Below are 17,951 nucleotides of genomic sequence, written 5' to 3'. Positions count from 1 at the left end.
GTCAGATGCCCCCCGAGGGGCAGGGTCGGGCGGCACGTGAAGGGGTTCCCCCACCCGGCGGGGTGATGAAAGGCTTTTCCACCGCGCGAGTATATCAGATTGGCTAATGCCATGGGATTCGATGAGTCTGTCATTTTGGGGGGTCTGTCCAGTTGCCCCGTCTGGGAAAGTGAATTGGTAGGGGGCGCTGCAGCCACGCGCACGCAAGGCAGGCTGGGAATGGCGGCTGAGGGGCGCCTGTATATAGTGGGACAGGGCTGGAGATGCCCTCTTCCCTCTTGTGTCGGTGGAGGTGTGGGGCAGTGCCGTGTCTCCCCTGCGCCTGTGTGTGTAGCCCCCCTCAGAGTCTTTAATAAGTGTCCTGCCGACCCGCGCCAGAGCTCTGGCCTGTTTCTGTCTGCCGGCGAACCCCGTGAGTGTTACAGTAACATGAAGACGGGGGTGCAGCAGAAGCTGCAGAGCTTCAGGTTTTAGGGGGCAAGATGGGAGACCTTGGGCGATAGGGTCAATGAGGTGGCCCCTGAGCGTTCAACATGCATTTTGAGGGGGGGGTGGGTAAATTGTGGAGGGACCACCGTCTCCCCCAATGCAAAGCACCATGACTGCTGTGAACAGGAGGCTAGGAGAGGCCTAGTCAGAGCTGGCACAGTCTGGAAAGGCTACTGTCCACAGGAATAATGCGCCATATTACACAGTAGAACAGTGAGAAATCACACCACACAGTAAAGACCAGTGTATAGAATAACAATGCCCTGTATTTTCCTCTACTGTAAAGCCATGTGGACACTATATTATGGTACAAAAACTGCAACGTGACAGAAAAATGCACTCCAGTACAGTAGACTATAATACAGGATAATGCAATAAAAGCAAGGTACACAGCCCTGAATGCTAGGTATGTGTGCTGGCTTTGTAGTGACAGCGCTGCAGCGAGCTGCTGTCACAGGCAGTACTTAATGAGCTCTGCTCATTCCAGACACACCACGCAATGCACTCCCACAACCTGTGATTATAAACAGCTGACCTGGCAAGCACACACTCAACCTCAGAGTATTCGGCTCCTTTTGTTTGCTGAGTGGACCCACAGGACAGCTTTCTGGGCACAACAGGAGGTGGCACGGATCTGGCGGTGTAAAGCAGAAAAGCAATTGAACGCCAGTTCTGGGCAATCCTCTGAGCAGCGCCTGTGTAATTAAGCTCCCATCCTAGATCCTGTCCCCCTTCAGAGCTCGAGGAAATCAGCAGTTAGCGCAAAATGAAACGGCCCAAGTTATTATTTCAGCATGTTTTAATAGTTGTAGGAAAACTTTGAAAGAAAGGAGAGAAAAGCCTCCTGTGGACATACCGCTGTCTCCGTCGGAAACTGATCTCTGCTCAGGGATCGAGCATTCTTCTTCTTAAAGCAGGGGGGGAGCTCGAGGGAGAGGAGTTTAGTGTTTCTTTTAGCTTTCGAACAGATCTCAGGCTCCGTTCAGTGTTTTCCTGAGACAGCTGGTCGGCTCTCGGGCCTGCCAGCGTCCAACTTGTTCTTTCCAGTCGGTTTGGAGAGATGGCTCAGGGTGTGTCCCCCAAACTCCGACTGTCCCCCCAGCAGTACAGTCCCAGGGTACCGTGGGACCCCGACACAGCAGTGGGGTCTGTGGGCTGGATGGCGAGAACCTTTTGAATCGCCTCTCGAGCAGCTGGGCTGTAAGAGGACACCACAGGCTGACTGGCCCCAGGCTGTGCCACTTTCGTCTCTCGGGGGCGGCACCTGCTCGAGAAAACCCTCCGCAGCTCCCACGTGCCCCCCAAAAACATTTACCCCTCCCCCTGCTGCTGCCATCCCATCCCAGATGGGGACAGGGTTGAGGTTTGTATCCAGCTGCCACAGTTTTTTTCCTGGTTTGCATGTCTGAATGGCTCAGGATCTGCGCCCGTGACTGGAAGGTTGCCGGTTCAAATCCCGCGGCCAGCAGAGGAGTCCTACTCCGTTGGGCCCCTGAGCAAGGCCCTTGACCCCAACTGCTCCAGGGGTGCTGTACAATGGCTAACCCTGCGCTCTGACCCCCAGCTTTTCTCCCTGTCTGTGTGTCTCATGGAGAGCAAGCATGGGTCTGCGAAAAGACTAATTCTAATGCAAGAAATTGTATGGCCAATAAAGTGATGTTATGTTGTGTTATGTTATGATGTTATGTTATGCCAGTTAAAGCTTCTCTGGGCTTGTCCCATCAGATCTCTGCAGTTTGACCACATGAAGCTCCCCATGGACCCAGGGGATCCCCCTCCTCATTCCCAGGAACACCCCAACTCCCCTTTGGGCCCCTGCGTGAGGATTCAGTCCCGTCTCTCTGCGTGATGGGGCGCACAGCTGGGACATTTCCACTCCCAGAGCCCTTAACACATCTGCCGTAGGCTCCAGCACAGTGCGTGTCTTCCGCGAAACGCTGTGTGCCAAGTTCGCTGTCATTCCTGTCAACCCTTGAAGAAGAAGAAGAGGAAGGGAGTGAAATTAATTTGAAAAGCGGCAACAACATTGAAACAAGAGCCAAATTGGGCATTCACGTCCTGCAAGGGGATTGTAGCCTCCTGTCGGTGACGACAGTTCTTGATGGGAGTCGGCGGGTCCCTGGTTGATTCTGTTCCCCAGAGGGTGACCTGCAGTGGGAGGCAGTGGGACAACCTGCTTCGTCTGTGATCCCTTGCAGAGGAAGAGGAGTCTGAGAGATGCAGTGGGTGTGGAAGGGGTGGGATTTTGCAGGACGCTGTTACTCGTGACTGAGGTGCCTTCACTGCCACCTCTGTGCGTCCCACTGACACACACACACACACACACACACACACACACACACACACACACACACACACACACACACACACCAAGACAGACACATGCACCCCCACAGATACATGCACACAGACACACAACGAGGAACAGACACGCACACACAGCAGGAGTGCACCTTTTGTTCTGTGGATCAGGAACAAGCTGTGCGGGTCTCGGGATCACAGATAACGGTCATCCCGTGTCACTCGACCCCAAGTCTCTGTTATTCCTTGAAGGTGTTTCCACACGTGGCTGATGCTCAGTGGAGACCTGCAAACTGTTGAGCCTGCTTCCAATAAAATGCCACCCCCGAGACCTGTTTTTGTGCCTCTCTTCTCCACTCACAGCAGTGGGACACAAATCAGTACATTGACCTAATGGCTTTTCTTCTTTTCTGGTCAGCCGGTCGCGGAGGAGCCAGAGCCTATCCCAGCAAGCAGCAGGCACAAGGCGAGATGCACCCTGGGCAGGACAGTCCGTCACAGGGCTCACACAGGTGACCACAGACACGCTCCCAGCTTTCCCAGAATCCAGTTAACCCGCCTGTCACAATCACCTCCCCTCCTCTTCAGGGCGCTCCGGCCCTTTCGGATTTTAGTTGATTATGCGCACCTGCCCCCTGTTTTGCGTCTCATTATTAAAGCCCGGTTATTCCTGGCTCAGCACTGGGAGATGGACCCCCGGAAGCCCGCCAGGAGAGACCCGACGACACAGGCTTCATCACGGCGTCCTGACCGTCTGAGCCCGGGGCTCGGAGCGCCTGGCCTCGTCATCCTGCTTTTATTCCCTGTCCCTGTTCCGGATCCCGTTCCGGGCTTTAACCTTGTTTGTCGTGTCTTGGATGGATCACCCGGTGTTTGGACTTTTGGCTGCACCCCGAATTTCCCTGGACTAGTTGCCTACCACGCCCCCCGAGCCCCGGATCACCGCCGTCACACCCCCCCGTCTGTCAGCCCATCCTATCCTGCTGTACCTTCCCCTGATGTCCTTCTCCACTTACTTCCGGATTCTACCGTCTGCAAAGGGTCCTGAACCGTCTCCCGTTACACCGCCAGTGTGTTTTCCAGAGCATGTTCTAACATGCTTGCACAGTTGTGTGGGTGGAAACTGGAGCACCCGGAGGAAACCCACACTAATATGGGAAGAACATGCAAACTCCACACAGACAGCACCCCAGGTCCGGAATTCAACCCAGGGCCCCAGAGCTGTGAGGCAGCAGTGCTGACACTGCACCACCATGTCACCACTTCTAGCTACAGCAAAATCTCCCACCTAACCAGGGCACCTCTGGAATGAATTCACACTCCTCCATGTGGCTAGAACAGGGGGGCAGCTACATAGAGATGAATTAAAGGTGCAAGATTCTACCACAACAGCGACGGAGAAAATATTTGCTGCCTCATCTGGAATCAATTCTGCTGAGTTGGGAATTTCTAGTTTGAAAATTCCCAGGGTGGCCTCTCAGGACTTCCTGCCAACAATATCTCGGCGTGTGGGCAGTCAGCAGACAGGTGCGCCGGTCAGGAGAGGTGTGGCCTGAGGGGGTGGAGGGCAAAGTGGACACCTGACCACTGACCACTGGTATCAGTCTGTTGGTAAACATCCAGAACTTGTCCAGTTTTTCCTCTGGGCTTCCTTTCCTGACACAGGATTGAACATGTCGCTCCGTGCTGGAGCTCGCTGTCCGTACTGGAAGTAGCCTGGAAGTTCTGCTCTGTGGCTGGAAGGTTGCCAGTTCAAATCCCGCAGCCGGCAGAGGAATCCTACTCCGTTGGGCCCCTGAGCAAGGCCCTTAACCCCAGCTGCTCCAGGGGCGCCATATAAATGGCTGATCCTGTGCTCTGACCCCCAGCTTCTCTCCCTGTCTGTGTGTCTCATGGAGAGCAAGTTGGGGTATGCGATAAAACAAATTCCTAATGCAAGAAATTGTACATGGCCAATAAAGTGATCTTATCTTAGCCATCAAGCCTGGCCATAAAGACCCGGGCAGCATCAGTCTCATTTCCCTCACAGTTCCTCCTGCCTGTGCTTCTGCAGCAGCTTGTCTGCTGACGGCCACGTTCGATTTGAAGACAGAAGGAACTCGAACAGGTGAGGCGTGATACACAGACCACCCACACCTGAGTGTTGGCCCTTTCTGTGGCCCCTGTGTTTGTGTCTATTGACCAGTGCTGCAGAGCCTGACTGTCTGTTTCAGCTTGCGTCCTGGGGCGCTCCGGGTGTTAATCTGGGCACGCCCAGAGGGAGAAGCCCTTGTCTTTCAAGTTGGACTTCTGAAGAACTTCTTCTCATTGTTGAAGATGAAAAAGAAATGGCCTGAGAGCAGCACTCCCACTGCAGGTGCCCTGCTCCCCCCTCCCGGGCTGTGATTATGGAAATAATTATGGATTATGGAAATTGCCAGCAACCATATCACCCTGCAGCTCCCAGTTGGCAGCCCACTGAAGCTCAGCAGGTGTGAGCCTGGTCAGTACCTGGATGGGAGACTCCTGGGAAAAACTAAGGCTGCTGCTGGAAGCGGTGTTAGTGGGGCCAGCAGGGGGCGCTCACCCTGCGGTCCATGTGGGTCCTAATGCCCCAGTATAGTGACGGGGACACTAGACTGTAAACAGGCGCCGTCCTTCAGATGACGTAAAACCGAGGTCCTGACTCTCTGTGGTCATTAAAAGTCCCAGGTTGTTTCTCGAAAAGAGTAGGGGTGTGATCCCGGCTTCCTGGCCAAATTTCCCATTGGCCCTTACCAATCATGGCCTCCTAATAATCCCCATCTCTGAACTGGCTTCATCACTCTGCTCTCCTCCCCACTGAGAGCTGGTGTGTGGGGAGCGTTCTGGCGCACTATGGCTGCCGTCGCATCATCCAGGTGGGGCTGCACACTGGTGGTGGTGGAGGGGATCCCCATTACCTGTAAAGCGCTTTGAGTGGAGTGTCCAGAAAAGCGCTATATAAGTGTAAGCAGTTATTATTATTATAAAGGAATGTGCGTTTGATCCAGCGGCTGAGCCCATTAACAAGTGAGAGGGCCCTGCATGAGTCAGGTACTTTGAACTGGCAGCCTAGCCTTAAACCCCAGTGTCTCATCTGGGATAAACCGCGGGTACTGCGTCAAGCCAGGAGTTAGCAGAATCCGAGGCCTGTCCAGCAGTAGCTTTTCGCTCAGGTGTGCATTCGTCCCAGATCTCCGTTGGTCCTGACTGGTCCAGGCAGTTCAGACACCAGGTTTTTACACCAACTTCCGCTGATGAAGCAGAAATAGAGATCTATTCTTCTCGTTATTATTTATTACATTGCGCATGCCTTTTCAATGTGGAAAATTGACATTTTTGACAAGTACAAAGAATAACCCTGCACATACAGCAGGGTAAGTATACGTTAAATGAAACGACACTAAGGATGGAGCAAATTGGAAGAGTAATGCAAGTTTGTTCTCTCAAACGTAAGCCTGTTACATCATTCAGTTATTCAATTAAGCTTGTTACTTTATGCAATTATTCAATTAGGCTTGCTACTTCACCCAGTCACTCAATTAAACATGTCACTTCATTCAATCATTCAATTAAAATTGTTGTATCATACAATTATTCATTTAACTTGTTACATTAATCAATTAAATCCTTTGCAAATGTTGCTCCTTCTCTCTCCCTACATACATTAAAAAATCAAATGAGCAAAACAGTTCCATGGTCAAACTCAGAAACAACAATGTTCATTATTATACAATTATTATGCATTATACATTATAGCCAGAAGCTCTGTCACCCTGTAGCCCACTGGAGCTCAGCAGTGTGAGCCTGGTCAGTACCTGGAGGAGAGACTCCTGGGAAAGCTGAGGCTGCTGCTGTATGGTGATGAGGAAACTAGACTGTAAAAAGGCGTCGTCTTTCGGATGAGATATAAAACTGAGGTCCTGACTCTCTGACGTTAATGAGGTCATTTAAAACACCAGGGTGTTTCTCGAAAAGAGGGGTGTTACCCTTGGTGTCCTGGCCAAATTTCCCCCTGGCCTTTACCAGTCATGGCAACCTAACAATCCCCGTCTCTGAACTGGCTTCATCACTCTGCTCTCCTCCCCACTGAGAGCTGCTGTGTGGGGAGAGTACTGGTGTATCATCCGGGTGGATGCATCACCTGGATGGTGTATTCTGTGGGTTTAATGACCGCAGACAGTCAGTTTTACATCTCATCCGAAGGACGGCGCCTTTCTACAGTACAGTGTCCCTGTCACTGTACTGGGTCATTAGGACCCACACAGACCACAGGGTGAGCGCCCCCTATTGGCTCCAGGTGGGGCTGCACACTGCTGGTGGTGGAGGGGATCCCCATGAGCTGGAAAGCGCTTTGAGTGGAGTGTCCAGAAAAACACTCCATAAGTGTAAGAAATTATTATAATCATTATTCATGAGTATTATGAAATAAATGGCGCTCTTTGTACTGTATGTCTGGATATCGTGAACAGTGCTGTATATATCTCAGCTGGACATGAGTGTTGGTGCGTGGTGATTGGTGGGACCACAGTGTAGAGGTGTCAGGCGCCCTGGAGCAGTAAGACTGAGGGCAGGACAGTGCCTGATGCACAGAGGATCAGACTCCCCAGAAACAGCAGATTCTCTCAGCTTCGGTGTCAGAGCTGTGGCTGAGCTCAGGAGTTTCCAACGGGTGGCTTTTATCGCTTTAACTCCATTTTGTTTTACTTTCCCAAACTGTTTGCTTTCCTTGTCATTCGGAACGATATTGAGTGTTATTTTTCTTTGTCTGTTTACACTCCTTCTACTGTTCGGGTATTTTTTTGTTAGTAACTTGTAAGTTACTTGTTAGTAACTACAACCTAGAGAGTACGTTATTATCTAACACCAAACTTAGTCTGGCATGTTGACGCGCAAAAGCCGAGTTCAAGTCTGAGTTCAAGCCTTTGAACTCCAGATTCCAGGCCTCTTGCTTTTCCTAGAAAACTCATTTTCCTGGGATAGGTCTGGCTGGGCAGGAAAAACCACGAGGAACCATATCCGCTCTCTGTGGGCTCCCAGTTGTCAGTGTGCGAGCAGAGAGGCTGTCTGATGATCCCAGAGCGCTTTTGCTTTTTTTTCAGCTACAGGTTTTAAAGCACTGCCAAAGTCGCAGCTGAAAAGCAAACCCTAGAGAGAGCCGGAGAGACGTTTGTTTTTTTAATTCCTTGTATTTTGCGACTAACAACAGATTTCTGGCCTTGTGAGAGAGCAGCACTGGAAATACGGTGCGGACTGAGGGTTGTAAATTTCCAGAATCAATACCATACTCGGGGTCGTCAGTCTTTAAATATGTTCGGCGCTTTGTCTCCTCCGACAGGGGATCGCATGTTTGCGGAGCCTCGCAACCCCCCTCGCAAGCTTTTCCTCAACGTCAGGAAACCACAAATCAACCCGAAGTCAGGCATTCCTAGAAAGCGTCCTGGGATGGAGAACCCACTTCAAAACACAGATGTGCGCTTGTTTTTACGACGCGAAAGAACAAATGGTTCCTCGATAAATTTTGTTCTGTCTTTTTTTTTTTTTTTGCTCCGCTGGCAGAGCGGATGTCGGAGAGCTCGGGTTTCGGGTCGGGCGGTACCGAGGCCCCGCGAGAGGCGGCAGCGGCCCGTCTCCCCGGGCAACACGGCCTACGTGGCCACAGCGCACCCCTTCCGCGCACAGCGTCTGCGTCAGGCCCTGCGGGGCCGGGCTGTCTGCGGGCTGTGCGGACGCCTTGGTGTTCGTGTTCATCAGAAATTGAGATATGTGATCTCTGTATTCTGACAATTATATTTTTCCTACATACTTGACATCTCTGTGTGTCGCCTGCAGACGCCTTGTAGAGACTGAGGTTGTGCTGAGTCGAGACTCGCAACGGCACTGCAGTGCTGCCCTCGCTAGAGAGTCCTGTTTTCGCTACTGAAGCCGCTGGAGCCGAACCGTGCGAGTCGTGGGCCCGGCCACGCAGGGAGAGCGCAGGGAGGCTGTGATTTAGTGCGGGTTCCCCAGCGCTCAGCTCCTAGCGCAGGCTGAGATTTATTGCATAATAGCGCCTTAAATCAAAGGCAATCGTGTAAATAGAAGTCTGCATAAACACACCCATGCAATTTTAATTCTAAAAACAACTGCTCGTGTGCAGCTGTATAATTACGTCGTGCCCATGTAATTACGATCCGGCGGAGCTGTCAGGGCGGCGCGTGCAAATGAATGAGAGGCGCCGAGGAAACGGGAGCGAGAAGCACGCGGACGGGCGGCAGAGCTGGGGCCTCGGACGAGCGCGGTGAAGCACCGACACGGTCAAACCATGCGATTGAAGCGTGCAGAGGTCACACGGGACCCGGTGGGGGAAAACTACAGTGAAGTGGAGCAGATGCAGGGTGTTAGCACAGAAAGGCCAGGAAAAATATGCAAAAACACCCTGTTGCTTCACCAGGGGAAATACGTGGATGGATTTCCTCAAACACGACTGTAGCAGACAGCTTCTGGGGAGAAGGAATGCTGTGATTCGGTTTTAAAAGTAACTTCAAAAGGTGTCTTTTCTTCTGTGTAAGACATCAGATAAGAAGAGCCCGTCAGCCCATCCAGCTCAAATGGCCAGGATCCAGAGTACCGTCAACCACCTGGAAATCCCACACCAGCCAATGGGAACATGCAAACTCCACCCACACAGGCACCCCAGCCACGAATCGAACCCGGGACCCAGAGCTGACCAGCTCTTCCTTGTTGGTAAGTGTGGTGAGTCAATGGAAGGCCCGGGGAACAAGCCCAGCCTCTGGATAGCAGACCAGCTCAGTGCTCAAAAGTGAAGAAACCAGGACATGTCACTCCTGGGCATGACTTGTGTTTATTCATCGCTTGAGTCCTTGAATCTGTGGCACATCGACTCGCAAGGGCCTTTTCGAATGAGCTGTCTTTGTCTTAGACATAAATCTTTCAAACAGGCCTTTAAATCCGTTGATTGTAAATGAAAACTGTGCAGTCAGAATGGTGCTGTTTCACAGAGATACCAGTGCGCTTTGACTAGAGATCAGAGAGCATGAGCTGGGAATCTGGGGTCCAGTTCGAACAGGCAGCGAGCAAGTGTGCACCACTGGGGACCAGCCCAAATGCTCCGATGTCTCGGCAAGTTCTGCTCCAGTCTGCCAGCACAGCATTGGAGACAAAGAAAAAAACGTTTTCCCATCAACATGTAGAGAAAGTGGATTAAAAACCAGTGATCCAGCCTCTGTTGGTTTTGGTCAGCGCTCAGAACAAACACAGCAGAGGAAAAGCATGTACCAGCCCAAAACCAGCATGGGACTGGTGTCTGCACGTGGCTCGAAGACATGTCATATGCGACAGGGAGCGCTACAGGAGGTCATTCTGGCCTTCTGCCTTTAGACTGTACAACACATCCACCTTGCGTCTGGGCAGAGGCAACATCGACAGTGACCTGTTTCTGGACTGAACACATCTGCACATCTACAGCTACATCTGTTCTTTTTCTTTCTCTTCTAAAAGGCTGGACAAGCTCATCAGGAGAGCAAGCTCCGTCATTAGGTCTGACCTGGACCCCCTGGAGGTAGTGGCTGAGAGGAGAATGGTGTCCAAACTAGAGGCCATCATGGACGTCTCCCATCCCCTCTATGACAGGCTTGTAGAAATGAAGAGCACGTTCAGCAATAGACTGATCCATCCACGGTGCGACAGGGAGCGCTACAGGAGGTCATTCTTGCCTTCTGCCATAAGACTGTACAACACATCCACCTTGCGTCTGGGCAGAGGTAACATTGACAGTGACCTGTTTCTGGACTGAACACATCTACACATCTACTGCTACATCTGTTCTCTTTCTTTTCCCGTTTACAACCGTTTTTGTGCAATATATGCCAGGGACCCGTGCAATACATTTATATTCATATTTAGGTCTATATTTATATTCATATGCGCAATTAGGGCTGGGCGATATGGCCAAAAACATTATCACGATAAAAATGTTCATATCAGTCGATATCGATAATTATCACGATAAATGTCAAATCATTATTTCTTTAAAGGCAGATTTTTTCTCCTGAGTGAAAGTTGAAGAAACCAGACAGTTAATTGGTCAATTAAACAACTTTTTATTTTAAGAACACAACAAACACTTGCCAAACAGCAGAAACATGAAACAAATCTGTCAGCTGCCCGGTCTGCGACACGCACACGCACTCGCGCAGTATTTTGTGCGCATGCGCAAAGCGTAAACCTATAGATCGAACATTTATCGCACTTTTGTTAAAATTATATCGAGGAAAATGATATCGCGATAAATATCGTTATCGAATTATCGCCCAGCTCTATGTGCAATACGATTTTTTCTGCGTACTGTTCTGTTCTAGTTTGTTCTTTGTGTGTCCTGGACTGTGAGTAACTCTTTTAGTGCTCCCCTCACTGTACTGATTGTATTGTATTGTATTATTATTATTGTATCATTCGTTACACTGTGGCTGTGTTGTCTGTGTGAAGCTGCTGTTGCATTGCAATTTCCCTCACGGGATCAATAAAGTATCTATCTATCTACGGGCAGGCACTTGAGGGAGGATGCTTTGTGCACATGAGGGGAAAGGCAACTGCTTGCTTTGTGCCTTCATGGATGAAGGATCTGGGACCTGTTAGCAGCAATGGCACTGGGCATAGCCCACCCATTACTGAGAGTCAGAAACCAGCACCCCTGAGACCCAGAGGGATCTCCCCGTTGTCCCAGAGCAGTCCTGTGAGTTTCTCAGCCATATGCACGAGCGCAGACACGACCGGTGGTGCCCCTGTGCTGCAGGGTTGGTGCCACCTCTGTTTCGTGCACGGTCTTGGCATGCACACACATGGCCTCTGTCCCTCCAGATCTCTTCCCCTCGCTGGCTGTCTGAAACTTGGGCTCTCTGCAGACTGCTCGAGAAGACAGTGTGCTTCGGCCCCATCCCCAGCCTGCTCGATTTCACATTAAAAGTTTATTGTCCTTTGTCAGGCTTGGCTCCTCCCTGCCTGTGGCTCATCTCCAGGGTCTAGTTGTACAAATGTAACTTCTAGTTAAACTGAAGCCCAGTCCTGCTGTGGGTCAATGTCAGAACAGTGCAGAAAATTTATGCAATAACAACAACATCAAAAGATGTTGGCAGGAACATTTTCAAAGCCTCCTTTTTCTTCCTTTTTACTCTGGCTTCGTTTTTTCTAACTCCTAACGAACCCGGACAGCTGTTTTTTTTTTAAAAAAAAATGATCTTGATTTTTGCAGGAAAAGAAAACAACTAAGAGATTCGATTTCTTTCGCTCCCAATCCTGCATTCTGTCTTGCTCTCAGAAAAATCACACTCTGCTGTGATCTGAGTCACTGCGATGGCAAAAGAGAACTGAGCAAGCTGAGCTGCCTGTAACTGCTTTTAACTCAATCAAGATGAACTGAAATGACCTGAGCCGAGCCGAGCTGTGCCAGACTGAGTAAAACCAAGCAGAGAGATGGGCTGCGCAGGAGTCAGTCTGCCTCCAGGCTCTGCAGCCCAGGGTGAGAGGAAGGACAGGCGGCTGCTTCACTGGTGATCAAGAGGTTGCTGACGTGCAGCTGGGTGAGGGAGTCCTGCTTGTTGTGCGTCTCAGTTCTTCTCCATTGTCTGCAGCTGGGGGTCGGATTTCTGTGAAAAAAAGACCCCGAGTAACAGCACCCTCTTCCCATCTGCTGTTCTCTTGTGAAATCTGGAAAACTCACCTCCGGCTCCTGGGCGACTCCCCCTCCTCCCCCTGTGTGTTCTCTTCCTTCACCGCAGACGGTGAACACAAGGCGAGCTTGTTGCGTTACCCTTCTTAAGCTCCGGACACGGCCGCCGCGCGGACAGGGAGCAAGAGAAGGTGGGCCAGTCCCCAGTGTTGGACAGCTGTGGGCCAATCTCCAGTGATGGACAGCTGTGGACCAGTGGTGGACAGCTGTGAACCAGTCCCCAGTAGTGGACAGCTGTGGTCCAGTCCCCAGTGGTGGACAGCTGTGGTCCAGTCCCCAGTGTTGGACAGCTGTGGGCCAATCTCCAGTGATGGACAGCTGTGGACCAGTGGTGGACAGCTGTGAACCAGTCCCCAGTAGTGGACAGCTGTGGTCCAGTCCCCAGTGGTGGACAGCTGTGGTCCAGTCCCCAGTGTTGGACAGCTGTGGACCAGTGGTGGACAGCTGTGAACCAGTCCCCAGTAGTGGACAGCTGTGGTCCAGTCCCCAGTGGTGGACAGCTGTGGACCAATCCCCAGTGGTAAACAACTGTGGACCAGTGGTGGACAGCTGTGGTCCAGTCCTAAGTGATGGACAGCTGTGGACCAGTCCCCAGTGGTGGACAGCTGTGGTCCAGTCCCCAGTGGTGGACAGCTGTGAACCATTGGTGGACAGCTGTGGTCCAGTCCCCAGTGATGGACAGTTGTGGACCATTGGTTGACAGCTGTGGTCCAGTCCCAAGTGGAGGACAACTATGGACCAGTCCCCAGTGTTTGCAAGCTGTGGTCCACAGCACACTGTATGCACGGCCTAGATGTTCCTGCTGCTCATTCTAGAAGAAGAAGAGGGGCAGATGCTACACGCCAGGGATTACATGGAATATTTTTTTATTTAAAAAAAAAAAGTTTGGACAGCTGCCACTGCAGCCGTTGTTTAAACTAAGCCATGGTTATGAGGTGCTGTCAGATTGCTTTTCTGTGCCCTGCAGGCATCACAGGCCATTTTTAGCAGCTCCAACCCTGCCAAATGATTCCTGATTAATCCCAGCTCTGGTCTGCAGGGACACTGAGACACCCCAGCACAGCCTCCTCTGCTAACTGCGCAAAACACCGCACTGCCCTGAGCCTCCGTGCTCTGACAGGCGTGTCCCCGAGTTTATTTCTGTTTTCTGTGCGGGAGGGAGGGGGGGGGTCGATGACTTAAGATTCAGTTTCAACTCGAGATGCTGTTTTTCTTGGAAATTCGCCTTTGACGCACGCGAGCGCTCGTTAAGAGGAGGAGAAGCAAGCTGATCGCAGTGGAGGTGACAGGAACTGGGCTGGACAGGGAAGGCAGCCTTTCGCTGGAAGTGGACACTGCAGACCCTCCCTCTGACCTGGCTCACACCTCTACAGCCCCCAGACTGGTGCCCCCTGTTGCAGAACCTGCTGCCTGCGGGATGTTCTCTTTCCCGAAACACAACAGCAGAGCCACTTTTCCTGAACATCCTGCTTGTCCACAGGGAAGCCGAATGCGTGGAGCTGTCCGCGATAAAAGTCACCAAAAACCGGGGCATCCAGGAGGGGTGGGGATAGAGCGGTCTGTTCCGCGCGCTTAGAATTCGTGCTCAGAAAGTGTTTTGATTTTTTGAACCTTGGCCGAACTGAGGATTTCTAAAGAAAGCAGAGTTAGGCCAGCGAGCATCTATCATTACCACACTGCTAACTTCACTCTGTGTGCTGGCTGTGCTGGAAACTCGTTCCCCTCTGGCAGCAGCTGGCCTCAGCGCTTGGAAAATAATCACTTTCATGCATGGTTCCAACTGATCTCGTTCTCTCAGTGGCACCCCGACTTGCTCTGTCTCTGATTTCCACCCTGGGGTGTGGCGAAGGCCCAGGGGCCTCTGGTCAGACAGGGGTGTGTGCACTGAGCAGCAGAGTGAAAAACATTTCTGAGGGCGCCAAGAGGGGTGTGCTTGGGGTGGGGTGTATTATAACAAAATCCCAATAGGATCGTTGTAAACTGAAATGACAAGTTGTTGCAGAAGTTGCACCTGATTGTTCATTCTGTTTTATATAAATGGTTCTGAGCTAGAATTCTGTGGTAGTTTCTGAGCTTGTTTGGCTTTTCAAAGACACCTTTATTGGCCATATACAATTTCTTGCATTAGGAATTTCTTTTCACATCGGAATAGAAATTCCTCTGCGGGCTGCAGGAGTTGAACCGGCAACCTTCCAGCCCCAGGCACAGATCCTGAGCCACAGTGCCACTGCTCCGCCACCTGATGTTCCTAAGATATCCTTTGTGGTAAGGTGATCAAAACTGAACACAATATTCTAAATGAGGTTTTATTAGTGAATAGAAAAGCTTGAACATCACTTCCCAAGACTTAAAATCCACACTTTCTTCTGCATACACGATAATTTGTTTGCTCCATTACAAAACCCTTTTTATCATATGCAGACTTAACTAACTTGCTTACTTTATCAGAATTTAAAAAGTTGGTATGCATCAGGATGAACAGCCCTAAATGAATCCCTGTGGCACACCACTGCTTACATCTGACCAATCAGACACACCACTGCTTACATCTGACCAATCAGACACACCACTGCTTAAATCTGACCAATCAGACACACCACTGCATATATCTGACCAATCAGGCACACCACTGCTTATATCTGACCAATCAGACACCACTGCTTACATATCTGCCTATTAGAGATTCTCCCCCCTTGAGACAAAATGCAGCTTTCTGTTCTCTAACCAGTTTTCAAACCATGTGCATCCATAACCCTGGATTTCTACAGCTTTTAATTTGGGAAATTAATCTTTTATGAGGGACTTTATCAAAAACATTCCTGAATTCTAAGTATATGATGTCATACGCTCTAATTGATATCAACTGTCCTTGTTGCTTGTTCAAAGAATCCTAGTAAGGCTGTCTCTTTAAATGCCATTACTTTGCAAATATAAATCTACTCAGATGTTTCCACAACGTTAGCAGTAAGTAAGGAAGACTGACTGCCTCGTTCAGGTCTTCTGATGAACTGTTGCATGTGTGGTTCTACAACCTGTGGCTACGGCTCCAGTCCTCAGTGAGAGCCGAAATTTCCTAGTTAAAGGTCTATGAATAACATTCTTCATTTCCCTTTTGCGCAACTGGGAAAAGATCTTTCTGTAGTTCTGACAGAGGTGAGGAGAGAGCTAAGCTAGCCCAGCCCAGGGCTGTTTCAGGAGCTCTGGTGTGTGGCTCCTGGAGTCTTTCATGTGATTCTCCTCCTGAATCAGAATTAAGAGGTTTTAAATCAAAGGCAAATTGCTGGGGATCTGACAATAACTGGCAGAAGGCTGTAGAGACAGGGGGGGTGCTTCTTAGACACAGGAGGAAGCAACAGATCGGGTTTTGCTTTCCGATCTGTGTTCTCCAGAGCAAATATCTGCTCCCCTTTTTCTGGAATCAACTATCAGAGTTTAATGGGGCCAATCTAACAGGAGAACACGTTTGTATAGACGTGGAAATGAAAATATTATTAAACACTATTAAAAAAAAATCAGTCGGAAATTGTGTGGGCATTTCACTCTTCATTTTACTTACTGTGTTAAAAAAAAACGGAACTTCTGTCCCGACTGCTAGCTGTTCAAACTGCGCATCTGGGAAGACCAGCCTGGACTGCAGTGACTTTACCGTACAGAAACAGCTTCTGCTGGAAAATTAACAGACTACGCCAACCTCCGACAGCTTCACTGTGAACGACAAGCATCCCTTTCTGGAGTGCACAGTATCTCTCGGAGCTCCCGGGAGCAGAACAAAGGGGACGCTCTTCTTTCTCGGGATGAAAACGGGGGAGCGCTTCAGCATCTCCCTCTCAAATGCCGGCACAGCCCAATCCACAGACCAGCAGGTCGGAAAACACAGCGGTAGAGTACAGTCCCTCCACTCTCACAAACAGGCTTATAAGAAAAGCTCTGGCCCCTGGAGCCCTGACGCTGTTGTTAGAGCTGGGATGCCTCACATACTTGTGCACATTCTTCGTTTGAATAGTTTTAATGGTTTCACAGCTAAAGGGCAGCAGACTTTATGAAAACATACTTCGGAGGCTTTACTTGCGCTGTCTAACATTTAATGGCTTGGAAAATGGAAACCAAATGCTATTATTAAAATTGACACGTTTTCTTAAAGTTGGGCCGATTTTGCTCGGAGAGGCCCTCCGTGTTCTGGCCAGGAAAACAACGCCGACGGCCCTCCTGCGGGCAGACCGTGTGAACTCTGGGCTGCTGGGAGACCGGAGAGCGTCCTGGGCAAAACCCGGAGCTGGTGCTGGATTCGAGTGGCAGCGCCACAGAGATGTGGGGATTCCCGGGATCAGCTGGCCCGGGGGGGGCTGGGATTTTGGGAAGACCAGCGAAGCCTCGGAGAGGTTTGTAAAATCCATGGGAGGTTGTGCAGCCTTCACCCTGGAGAACTGTCTTCGCTTTCTGCGATCCAGGTCTGCTTTTTTAACTTGGGGTTTATGCTTTTCTTCTCTCACGTTGTACATGGAAAGATCTGCGACCAGTGCAGCACACCTGAGAGAAACGCTTCAGATCAGATCACTTTATTGGCCCTATACAATTTCTTGCATTAGGAATTTGTCTTTTCGCAGACCCCAGCTTGCTCTCCATGAGACACACAGACAGGGAGAGAAGCTGGGGGTCAGAGCGTAGGGTCAGTCATTTATACGGCGCCCGTGGAGCAGTTAAGGGCCTTGCTCAGGGGCCCAGCGGAGTAGGATTCCTCTGCCGGCTGCGGGATTTGAACCGGCAACCTTCCAGCCACAGGTGCAGATCCTGAGCCACAGAGCCACCGCCCCGCCCACAGACATGATCCCTGCAGTGTTACAATAGCCTTGACCCCCCATGACGGGGGCAGCTGGAATTGACTGGAGGTTAAATTAGAGCAGACCTGACCTGCAGGAGCAGCACACAGCGGCCCCCTGTCCCCTCCCTCTTCATGGGGGCCACTCTCCGATGGGGCCTGAAAATCTGGGGGACACTTATGTGGATGTGGGAGGACCCTGGGGGGGCTAGAGGTCAGTCTGTTGGTCGGTAGCGGCCCCAGTGTGGCACAGAGTGAAGTCACAAAAGCCAAACATGAGGGGGCCACACTACCCATGTCCATATCGGGCTGATCGTCCCTTGACAGATTCCAGAGCAGCAATTTCTATATCCTCGTGAGCGAAATTCGACACAGTTTTTCGAAATGGGGCCCTATAAGTGCCTTATACGTTCTCAACACAACATCCCTTGATTCAGATTCTCAGCTCACACAGTGCGGAACGGGTAGCTTTTCGGGTCAAAGGTCACCAAGAAGGAGCAGGAATATTCTCCTGGAATCAGGTGAGGAGCTGTCTCTGTGCCAGGAGGCTCCCCACTCTGTCCTTACTGTCGTAAGAGCAACCCTTCTCCAGCCTGGTTTGTACAGTGAGCCCCCCCC

This window comes from Lepisosteus platostomus, chromosome 28 (genome assembly GCF_059453375.1).
Source record: "Lepisosteus platostomus isolate fLepPlt1 chromosome 28, fLepPlt1.hap1, whole genome shotgun sequence".
NCBI classification, from domain to species: Eukaryota; Metazoa; Chordata; class Actinopteri; order Semionotiformes; family Lepisosteidae; genus Lepisosteus; species Lepisosteus platostomus.
Note: the sequence above shows the minus strand (reverse complement) of the source record.